The sequence below is a fragment of the Pleurodeles waltl genome, chromosome 9 (assembly GCF_031143425.1).
Source record: "Pleurodeles waltl isolate 20211129_DDA chromosome 9, aPleWal1.hap1.20221129, whole genome shotgun sequence".
Classification (NCBI taxonomy): Eukaryota; Metazoa; Chordata; class Amphibia; order Caudata; family Salamandridae; genus Pleurodeles; species Pleurodeles waltl.
The window spans coordinates 1,055,262,215-1,055,274,249 of NC_090448.1; positions in this window are offsets into that span (position 1 = coordinate 1,055,262,215).

Genomic DNA, 12,035 nt, shown 5'->3' on the forward strand with positions numbered 1-12,035 from the left:
GTCGTCACTAGACCGCCGACGGTATCAGGACCCTGCATACCGCCATGGATCTCGGGTGGTTGGGAACCGCCATGAGATCCATGGTGGTAGGCACTATCAGTGCCAGGGAATTCCTTCCCTGGCACTGATAGGGGTCTCCCCCACCTCGATACCACCACGAATCCTCGCCCCAACCCCCCACCCCCCTGCCACCCCCAAAGGTGGCAAAACTCCCCTCCCCACCCGACCCCGAACATGCACATATACACACCCCTACACGCACACACCCCGAACATGCACATATACACACCCCTACACGCACACATACACCCCGACAACACATACCCACACACATACAGACATGCACACTGTCCGACCCCCACACATTTCCCATACACACAACACCCCCCGCATGCATACACTCACTCACTTACCCCCTCTACACTCTCACACGCACACCCCCATGCACGCACACAAAACTCCGTCACCAGAACACTGCCACACCGAATCATGGGACGTGATGGCTGCTGGCGGCTATCCGTACGAAAAAGGATGGCGGACTGCCAGCGGTCATAATACGCGGGCGGAAGACCGCCACCACTGGCGGTCTTCAGCACGGCGGTACCTCGGCGGTCTTGCGAAAAGACCACGAGGTCGTAATGACCATCATAGTGTCTTGAAGAGTTTGGTGTGTGGGAGACCTTCAGTGCATGTTTAATGCAATGGAAGATTAAATTATGACGGTTGGTAAATTGTTTAATGATGTGGGTGTAGGAATGATGGTAAAATTTTAACCCTTTCCATTATTATTTTACTATGTGTAATTCAATTAATACATATATTTAAGTTCTTAGAAGTAATATGTTTCAAATAAAATTGTGGGTACAAGAAAGAATAGATGACAACGACAAGAACTAGGAAAAATTCCGATATTGAAATCAACAACTTTAAAGCTAGGGTTTTTAATGAAATAAGAGCAATGGAGAATTCAAGTCAAAATAAAAATAAAATGCATTAAATAATGCCTTAAGTTGTGTAGTTTGTGGTGATATATATATATTTACAGAATTAGGGACTGTTAAAATGATTTCAGAAATAATACATAAAGTGTGTTTAATTAATATGAGCAGGTAGCAAATAATGTCGTTAGGCTGTATCACATAACATTGTTTTTAAAGTTGACATAACTAGGCCTCAAGTTGACTCGCAGTTGTTGTGCATTGTACATTTTCTTGTCTCTGTGAAGCTCAAAAATATGTCCTTTGGCATTTCGTAAAATAATCTTAATTCAATCAGTTTTACAGTCGTATTTTTAATTTATCTTATAAATGTATTCTTCTTCATGTTTCTAATGTTTCTGCAGGAAGGAGCAGAGCTCAAATGTATCTTTACAAGGCTAACAGGAGGTTGAGTATGTTTTTCAAACACACTTTTTTTTTCTCTTGCTTGGTACAATACAGGAGGATTAATTAGTATTAGAGCAAGTCATTTTCTATACAATGTGTTTTCTGCTTCACCACTGGACAATGTGATGTATCATTTGTTCCACTCCATGATATCAGCCTGCTCCTCAGTTAAACACCACGTAGCATGCTCTCCCTTGCTCTCTTTGAAGGCAGGCTCCATGTCAATCTTCGTGTTGACTTTATACTTAGAGATTTCCTCTTGCTTTTAAAACTAAGCAGTCTCTATGACAATTTGCTCTTTAAATTATTGTTTGCCTTGTGCTATCCCGTATGTGGTTCTTTTAGCTAAAAGAGGACTCAAATTCTAGTACCCTATGCTAATTCACATTTATTTGCATTTTGAGAATGATTTGCTTTTAGAATTGATCTGGCTAGCTAACCATTTTTTATTCCGTAATGATTTTTAATTTTTAAATGTTTAAACCTTCAAGGTTTTGACTTTGAATCTTATCTGGTGTATGTGATTTGACTTGGTTTATCTCTGTTCCAGAGTTATCGTCCTTTGGGACCTCCACAAGACTTCTAATCATTAAAAAGGAACTCTTATGATAATAATAATTTAATGTAGACAGTTTTTGGGAGAGCAGAAGTTGGTGTCCACATTCATTCTAAATCAGTCATCACATACATATACATGCATACATTCATGGCCCTCTACTAATGTAGATGGGTACATGGGCAGCACTTGTTCCAGCGTTTATTTGGGATGTGTGTGCCCAACAGATTGTTTGCCAGATTCCCTTGTTGAATTACATTTAGAATGCGTTTGGAAGTTTAGGCCAGAGATGTGTTTTCATCTAAAACCAGATTAACATAGTGAAAGGAGATCAACATTGAGTAGAACAGTCATACTTATGTCCAAAGATCCCTCTTTGAAAGGAAATGGAGCTGCAAAATGAAGGATCATCACCCAAGACAATATGCAAATGGCTCTGAATGTCACCGGAAGTAGGTAGATGTCAACACAAATAATTTATTGACACTGCTTAGATTTAACATGCTACCCATCAGTAGTTAGTTGTTAGTGGGATATTTGGTCATCTCATGGATGCATGGGTGTCATCCCTGTGTCCATCAGGACCTCCACAGCTCAACTTCATTCTAGGAAAACACTAAACACATCTCTTTAACGAACATTACGTCACAACCAGGTAAGAGTAAACTGCTGTTCTGAGAATACAGCTGCCCATCCAATCACTCATTGACTACATCTTTGTATTTCCCCTCTGCTGCCTTTTGGCTTGGTTCACACTATTCATATATCAGATACATACATTAATGCCTCTACTCCTGTGATAAATTATCTGTTGAGATTAGCATGCATTTCATTCTTTTCCTATTATTGACACTGTGATTTCAACGAGATAAAAATATACTGTCCCATCTTCAGTGAGAATAAAATATCTGTTAGCTACAATGAGATATTTTAGTTAACATTGTTATAGGAATATTGTTAAAATTTACATTAACTTCTATTTTTAAGCAGTTTATTTTTATTAAGAGGTACTTTCGAAATAAATCATTATTGATTAGTTGATTAAGAGTGTCACAGTTTGTGGGGGCATGCCCAACTGCTGGGGAAGATGTCTGCTTTTTAGGGTGGCTCTTATAATTCACCAAACCAATCCTCAAACATCTGCTCTATTATGCGAGCAGCCATGCCTAGGTTTTGAAGGCAGTAGCAACTGGAGAAACCAAAGCACTGATTGCACAATTTCTACAGGCTCCCGAGCTGATTTCTGAGGTATGGCCTGGAAGGTGAAGTGTAGCCATGGCCTTGCATGAGCCAGCACAAGTGAAAAGGCAGAGAAGAAAGATCCATCCGGTCACCCTGCCACCACAGGAGTGGACCCCCCACCTGGCAGTGATACTAACAAGCGCAGAATTGGCCAGTGGGTGGTAAGGGAAGGAGAAGCGGAGGTCTGGCGAACCATCAGGGCCCCACATGACTGCAGCTTGTGAATACAGCCACCCACTGCTGCAACAAAGGCAGTCTGGAGAGTGGAGACGCATGTGAGGTAAGTATGGCCTTTTTCTCATCCACTCCATGTGTTTAAGGCATGCCCTGGACGTAACAGACTTCAAAGTGATCCTTTGCAAAGGTTAGAAAGAGATGTGTGAAGGAACGTGAGGGGGCGTCCACTCATACTGCCTGAAATTTGTACTTTTGCTATTGACCTATTTATGACACCCTAAAAATTTAGCCAACCAGTGACTGGACTCCTTTTTGCTCGAGCCGGCCTCAGAACATTAATGTTCCATACATCCTTGACAGTCCTTGAGCTACGGGACCATGAGACTCTCGCTCGAATACTGTAGAGACTTTGCAGTATCCTTGCCAGCATCTGTATCTTGGGCTGCCATTGACTGTGGCTGTGATACACAGGAGACTCCTTCAATACTACAACTTTTGGACTTTGCCCATATTGACAAAGCTCTCTAAACTCAAGTTGAAAATCCTGCGGAAGATGGAGGGAATGGAATAGGGAAACAGGGGTGACTCTACTTGCCCCCTGGCAGGTGGCTATGGGTACCAGAAAGGTTCTCCCCCAAATTCCCACATCTATAGTGCCTTGCAGCCGACTAGCAAATAAGTTTTGGAACTGAAAATAATTACTTGGGGTAAAGGAACCTGCACCCTGCATCAAACCAAACTTGAGAAGTACACCCTACCCAACATTGACAACACAGGGGCTAACACAAATCAGCCATCCACAGAACAGCCTCCCACGGAAGATGGGCCTCTCACACTCCAGGACATTATGGAAGTGGTCAAGGAGGTTTGTACCTAATTGGAATGCAAAATTGACTCTATATCCACTGAAGTCCCATTAGTCAGAGCTGATCTCTATAACATAGGAACCAGACGTAGAGGACACAGTCACCACTCTCAAAACTGAAGATGCGACCCTGAAAAGACAAATCGCCAAGCTGGGAGCATCCACAAGAATACTGGAGGATAGAATGGATGATTTCGAGGGCCGCTCCAGGTGAAACAATGTACACATTATTGGTGTTCCGGAGCAATCAGAGGGGCCCGCGGCTGATCTCTTTATAGAAGATCTCATCCTTAAAAAGCTGCAGTCTAGCGGCCTTTCCAACTATTTTACAGTGTAGCGGGCCCACCAGCCCCCCGGCACCCCCACTAAGCCTGTGGCCACTCCCATTCCATAATAGCTCAGATTTGTAACTACGTAAACCGAGATGTCATCTTGCAAATATCGTTCAGTGCTCCACCACTTATCGATGAAAATGCAGTCATTACCTTCTTTCCCGACTTTACATTGAAAGTTCGACTACATAGGCACAACTTCCTGAAGGTCAAGAGGGCTTTGAGAGAGTGGGAGATAACATTTTCAATGATGTTCCTGGCAAAGCTGAGAATAGTGGCAGAGGGTAAGGCCTGGCACTTTGAGAGACCCGAAGAAGCGTGAGTGGTTGGACGGCTGGAGGGCTGTTAGCGGCCCCCAAGTCAGACCCCCTAGGGGAACAGAGGTGGCATAATACTGACTAGCCTGAGATACCAGAGGACACTGAAGGTTCACGAAGACAGCATACCACTTCACCAGAACAGAGATCCTGATTTGGAGTGACACAGATTCCAGTTATGAGAGGTAAAGCTACCAGCTGAGATGAGTTTCCTTGTCATCAAGAGACTAGGCAGTTCTACAAATGATACTGTGGCTCTGTGTGCCTTCCACTACATTGTGAACATTATGGACATGAAGAAATGACTTTGGTAACATTTCTCATTTCTTTGGGGAGAGGAGGGTAGAAGCACCCCTGGAATTGGTTGCAGTCACCCACTGTTGACATAATGCTTTGGGTGACAGGCGCTTTGCAGAGTTGGAGGGGGGGCAGGCAGTTCAAAGTTCACCATGAAGGGAGGCAGGGAGTGGGGTTAGCCATGGGTTTTTTGCTGCTGTTCATATTCAGTTTTAGAAGTGTCACATTTTTATGTTGGACTGCAATTGAAGTACGATCCACTCCCAAGGGAGAGAGCCTTCTCCCTAGATTACTGTCCGTCTAAAATCAGTCATTTAGAAAATACCACCCCAAACCCAGGTGTACCCGTGGCTAATCCGATGATATACTCCTCTATTAAAATGCTTTCATGGAATGTAAACATACTGGGAATAAATACAAACACAGAATGGTTTTACACTGTATTAAGAAACTAGCCCCAGAATTAGTCCTACCTCAGGAAAACTACCTCAAGAAGAACTCATATCAGGCCTTGAATAGATGGGAATACAATATGACTGCCCATGTGGCATACACCACTGATTCAAGGGGGATGGGCATCCTAACACACAAAACATTACAATTTACTGCACACCATACCTGGTGAGACACCCCAGGTCTGTTATGTGGTCTTCGATGGAATATGGTAAGACAAGTTGGTTAACAATGTGTCAGTATACATACCTCCACGGCTCCATTACACTACACTCCCAAATTTGAGTGCACTACTGGATGGCATATTGTTGATGAGAAGTGACTTTAACCTAGCACTAGATGATGATATTGATCACTTGCCCCTGAGATTGGCAGGGACCTCCCGCCACCCACTAGTGGATCGACTGTCAGCACTTGTGGCTGTAGATGTGTGGCATTTTCATAAACCGATGGCTCAACAATATGCATTTCACTCCGGGGCACATGGGAGTCTTTTCCGTACTTACTATGTTCTTACACTCGCACACTTTACCTCCCACTTCGGTGAGGTCCACCACTTAGTAAGGGGCATCTCAGATAATTTTCCGTTGTGGGTGGTGTATGGGTTTCCAACTCCACTGCCTAGATGTGGTATAAAACTCAATCTTTCATGTTTCAAGATACCCTGAATAACATTGAGCCTCCTTGGGACCACTTGGCACTACTTCAAGGAAAATGAGGGATCCGTAGACTCTGTGCAGACACTATGGGAAGCTTACAAAACTGTAATACAATTGATCAGGGGGCATATGAAAGACAAGAAGGCACAACTAGTGACATTGGTGTGTGAAATGGAAGACCTAGAGGCCAAGCTTGCTAGTCAACCAGACAGTGACATTCAGCATGTGTTATGCCTCAAACAAAGACAATATAGAGCTATACCTATCAATGCGGCCAGGACTAGTTACTGTGCAACACAACACCGCCTTTATGAAGTCAGTGACAGAGCTGGGACACTCTTGGCCTGGGTTGACAGGTGTGAAAGAGCAAACCCCTGGGTGTTAGGGGTGCAGACGAATGCTGGAGAGGAGATATGGGGAAGGGAGGAGGTCACCAAAACCTTATGCTTATGCTCGGCACTGCTAAGGCAGGGGTGTCCCGAGAATTGGTAGTCGATATATGGCTCCCGTGATGGCTAGAGGAAGACCTCACAGAGGAGGAAATAGTTAGGGCAATGCAGGAGTTAAATTCTGGAAAAGCAACAGGCCTCAATGGAATCCCTATTGAACTCTGTTAAAAATGGGATTTCTGGTTAGCTAGGATATGCACCTGAGCCAGACAGAACCCACCCACTCTAGTCAGGGCGAGGGAGTTACGCACCCAAGATAACCCCTACTCAGCCCCTTGGTAGCTTGGCATGAGCAGTCAGGCCTATCACAGAGCCAATGTGTAAAGCGTTTGCACAACACACACAACACACATGACGCACTACACACACCTCAAAGGAAACACAACACCAAGTTGTATAAAAAAACTGTATTGTACACATCATTAGACCAAATTCAACATGTCAATCATATCCTGCTCCCCAAGCAGTTGTCAGAACATTACACCGGTTACTAGTACCCTGTGTAAATCAACAGTAGTCAAAATATAATACATATGTTACTGGGTATTCTGCAACACAAGCAGTAGTCAGGCTAAACACGTCCCCAAACAATGCACAGGGATTAGTAATACTATACAAAGCAGGCACTTGTCATAATAAACACATTTGAATAAATGCCAGGATGTCCCTCTGGTTGCACATATTATGGAAACCTTCCTATATGGCACATATCAGAATCAACATGCCAGACCTCATAATATAAGAGTCTGCAATTACCTCATCCTTTGAGGGGTAGTTCAACTCCACACTGGCCTGTATAGGAACTCCTGTGTTCCTTTTACATTGAGGGGGCCCCTAACGTGAAGTGACGGAAATAGGGTGACCACCCTGGCTGTAATCAGCGGAGCAACCTCATGGAGCTGCTCCTGTGGGTTGAGGCCGCTCTTCCGGCAAAGGTGGAATGGACTCCCCTTCAATGGGTTCAGGGCCTCCGTCAGGGTTTCAGTCTGTCCCGTGAGGGGCAGCAGGCCTTGATTACTCCCCAGAGACGTAGAGGCCCGGGGAAACCCTCCAGGGCTTCCCGAGATAATACGGTAAAGGGTAAGGGGGCACTCCGAGTATTCCCCGCTAGGAATCCGCTCTTCCCCACGTGGGAATGAGTGTCACCACTGCGGCTCTCTCTCTCACCGCAACTGTCTCCCAGACTCCTATCCTTTCCTCAGGGAGGTAGGCTGGCTTAAGGGAGAGTCTCCCAGCTGCAGCGCAGCGGCTCCGATACCCAGCCGCAGTTCCTCCACGCTCACCCAGGCTGTGGCGGTGATTCCAATGGATAGCAGTTCCTGTTGCTGCCCCAGGGGCACTCTTCCAGCACTCCTGTGCCCCGGGGGTACTAATCCCCAAGTGTGCTCCGTGCACTCGGGATTTTCTTAACCCTTCCGGCTGGGGCAGTGAGGCTCCCTCCGGTCGCACTAGAAAGTGCTCTCAAAGCGCTATGGCCAGGAATGGAAAGCGCTCTCAGGGTGCTTGCTCATCAGATGGAGCGCTCTTCTTTGCCCTCACAGAAATGCATGGCAAAAGTACTCCTTTACTGCATAGCAAATAGGTGCAGAGGGCAGGGGTCACAGCACCCTGGCCCTGGAGAGAGAAAGAGGGAGCTCAGGGCTGGAATGCCCCACAGACAGGCCAGCATAAGAGTTTAAGTCAGTGGCAGTTCCTCCTAGTGGCCCAGCAGGCCACAGGTCACCACAACAGCACCAGTCCAAGGCGGTTCCTGGTGAGTCCTTCCAGCAGCAATCTGTGTTCAATTCGGTAGTCCCTTAATATCTAAAAAAATTGGGAAAACCCCCCTGTACTTATAGTCAGTTTTGCAAAGCATTTTCTATGAGGAGGAGAGGAGGTTCTAACCAGTTACAACTCATTCTAGGAGTGTCCCCTCTCTCCTCCAGCACAGGCTCCAGACATCAGTTGAGAGTAAACGAGCCCTTTTTGTGAAGCCAGGGCACAGCCTTTACAAAACAGGTGTGCCTGCCTCGCTTTCTCTCAGCCCAGGAATACCATTCAATATGTAAGAGGGCCCCACAAAGTATTTCAGTGTCTGCTTTGCAGACACTGAAATACGTGACGGGTGCAACTGCACCCGTCGCACCCCTGCAACTACGCACCCCTGCAACTACGCCGGCTCAATTCTGAGCCGGCGTCCTCATTGCGGGGGCATTTCTGCTGGGCCGGCGGGCGCTCTTTTGGAGAGCGCCCGCCGGCCCAGCGGAAATGTTTGAATGGCCGCCGCGGTCTTTTGACCGCGGTGCGGTCATTTGTCGGCGGTACCTTGGCGGACGGCCTATGCCGTCCGCCAAGGTCTGAATTACCCCCTAAGTTCCCTCCCTGGGGCCCCCTCGGGGTGCTTTCCAGGGACTGTGGTGGGGCATAGAACCAACTAGAACCTGTACCTTTCCCACTCTGAAACCTGTCTGGATTGACTAAGTTCCCTCACTTGGGCCCCCTCAGGGTGCCTTCCAGGGACTGTGGCAGGGCACAGGACCATCTAGAACCTGCATCCTTCCCACTCTGAAACCTGTCTGGATTACTCTGAACCCTCCCTGCACTCTGCTTGGGAAACCTGAGCCATTCCCTTTTGGGTCACTCCCCAGTTCTTTACCAGCTCCTATAGCACTTAGCCAGCGGTCAGCCTCCTTTGATAGTTCTGTGGGGTCAGAGAACTTGTTCTGTGACAGGTGTTGGTATAGCCCTGGAAAATAAGAACGGAACATGTGCTCTCTGACATTCAGATTGAACAGCCCCTTATAGGTGTTTGCTGTGCTACCCTTCACCCATCCTTCTAGTGATTTACAACAACCCTCCACAAAATCCTCCCAAGACTGGTGAGACCGCTTCTTGCTGCCTCTGAACCTCAAGCTGTAGTCTTTAGGGGAGAGATCATACTTTTTTATCAGGGCCTCTTTGATGAAGGGATACTCCTAACTGTTACTCTCTTTTAGGGCCAGTAGGGCATCCCTCCTCAAGAGTATAGCTCCTGCCACCACTGGACTGGTGAGTCCAGATTTGTCATACTGCTCTCTAGAGCAGTCTTTCCCTGGCAAAAGCCCTTTCAGCCTCTGCCATCCTCTCCTGGACTAAGGCTTTCTCTACTTCAACCCTTCTCTCTTCTACAGCCAGATGGGCTATCTGTAGCCTCAGGCCCCTCTCTTCCTGCCTATCTCTGAGTCCTCAGGTGACAGGGAATGGGAGGAGCACTGCTTCTAGGCAAAGACCCAGTAAGGAACACCCTATCTATGGGTTCTCTCTCTCTACTGGCGTCCCTCGCCGCCATCTTCTCCTTCTGTGCCAAACTTTCGGGGATCAGTGACCCCCTGGGGTGTGGACTGGGGACCCTCTCGCTCAGTATCCTCACTACTCTCATGGTCCTTTTCAGGGTCACCCTTAGACCCATCACTCCCTTGGTCCTCCTTTACTGTTGCTACCCAGTGTGCCTCTTTAAAATTAAACAGGGCTTTCCTAAGGTTCCCATATCGGATTCTCCACATACAAGTATACTCCTCTCCCTTGGCCCTCCTTTACTGTCCCTACCCAGTGACCGCCTCAAAATTAAACAGGGCTCTCCTAAGGCCCCCCATATCATATTCTCCACATACAGGTATACCCCTCTCCTTGCAGAATCCCTTTAACTCCTCTAGAGTGTGGTCCCACAACCCGTCTATGTCAAAGGTGGATTCCATTTTAATGAGGGCAAACACAGGTGTAAAACAACAAGAGTCCCAAGTGCAAGTATATGACACAGGAGTGATACATCAAAATGACTGGTTTGAGAGAACAGGGTAATAATTTGAAAGAAAGAAAGAGTTAGAACAAGTAATGGTCTAAGTGCAATTTGTGGTGCAACAATGAGTCACAATGGTATTGTGCAAGTGCATGTCCCATCCTCACCACTGACAACCAATGCTAGAAATGGGGTTTCTGGTTGGCTAGGGTATGCACCTAAGCCAGGCAGAACCCACCCACTGTAGTCAGGGCAAGGGAGTTACACACCCAAGATAACCCCAGATCACCCCCTTGGTAGCTTGGCAGGAGCAGTCAGGTCTATCTCTGAGGCAATGTTTTTCCTTTGTGGTGTGTTTAGTGCATTACATGTGCGTTACATGTGTTGTTACATGTGTTGTGTGTATTGTGCAAATGCTTTACGCATTGCCTCTGGGACAGGCCTGCTTAAAAAGACAGTCCAGACTTGGGATTTCTTCATAAAGACATCCTGGCCATTGCAGTGGTCATCCATAAAGAGGGTAAACCTCCCAGTGACTGTGCCTCATACATGCCTATCTCATTACTGAACACTGAAATCAAAATATTTGCTAAACTCCTAGCCATTCGTCTGGTGCAGGCGATTACAACTCTCATCCACCCTCACCAGTCTGGCTTTATGCTAGATAGAAACACTGCTCGCGACCTAAAATGCCTCCATGGGGGTCCTAGAACAGGCTATGTCCATGCAGGTAGAGGCCCGGGTGCTCTCTCTAGCTGCTAGGATGGCCTTCAACACAATTGAATGGCCATATATATTCGAGATTTTGCATAAGATGAGCTTTGGCCTGCAATTTCTGAGCTGGATAAAGCTCCTATATACTGAACCTTTGGCCTAAGTTCAATGGACAGAGGACTGAGAGGATAAGATCTCAATATACGTAGACAACATATTGCTATATGTCTCTGTTCCAACGCTAACCCTTGATAGGATCATGCAAATACTTACCGAATGTGGCACCTACTCAGGCTACACTATAAACTAGAAGAAATCCTTAATATATATTCTCCATGGTGGCGTGCTGCGTTTTCCCAGTGATTACGAGGCCAGGGTAGTACAAGACAATTTTCGGTATCTGGGAATCTTTGCCACCACTGATTTCAACCGGTTCTACATCAATAACTTAGCCCTCCCAATGACACCCCTCGGACAAGATGGAGGGCACTGCCCCTCTCACTGCTCGGAAGAATGGCTCTCATTCAAATGATGGTATCACTTTGCTTTCTGTATGTGTCACATAATACCCCTTATCCTGTCCCAGACTCCAATTTAATGAAATTGAATGTAAGCTGCGGTTGTTGCTCTGGAATGAGGTCTTGCCATGAATTGCCCTCCGAAAGTTGACACGTTCATGATATGATGGAGGCATCACCCTCCCAGAACTTCAGGGGCCACACAAATAATGGCGGTTCACTACTGAATGCACCTTCAACCAACTAAAGCCAACCATCGAATGCATAGACTGGTCATGTGTTCAAGGGGTTATCAGTGAGCCATATATGGGGGAATT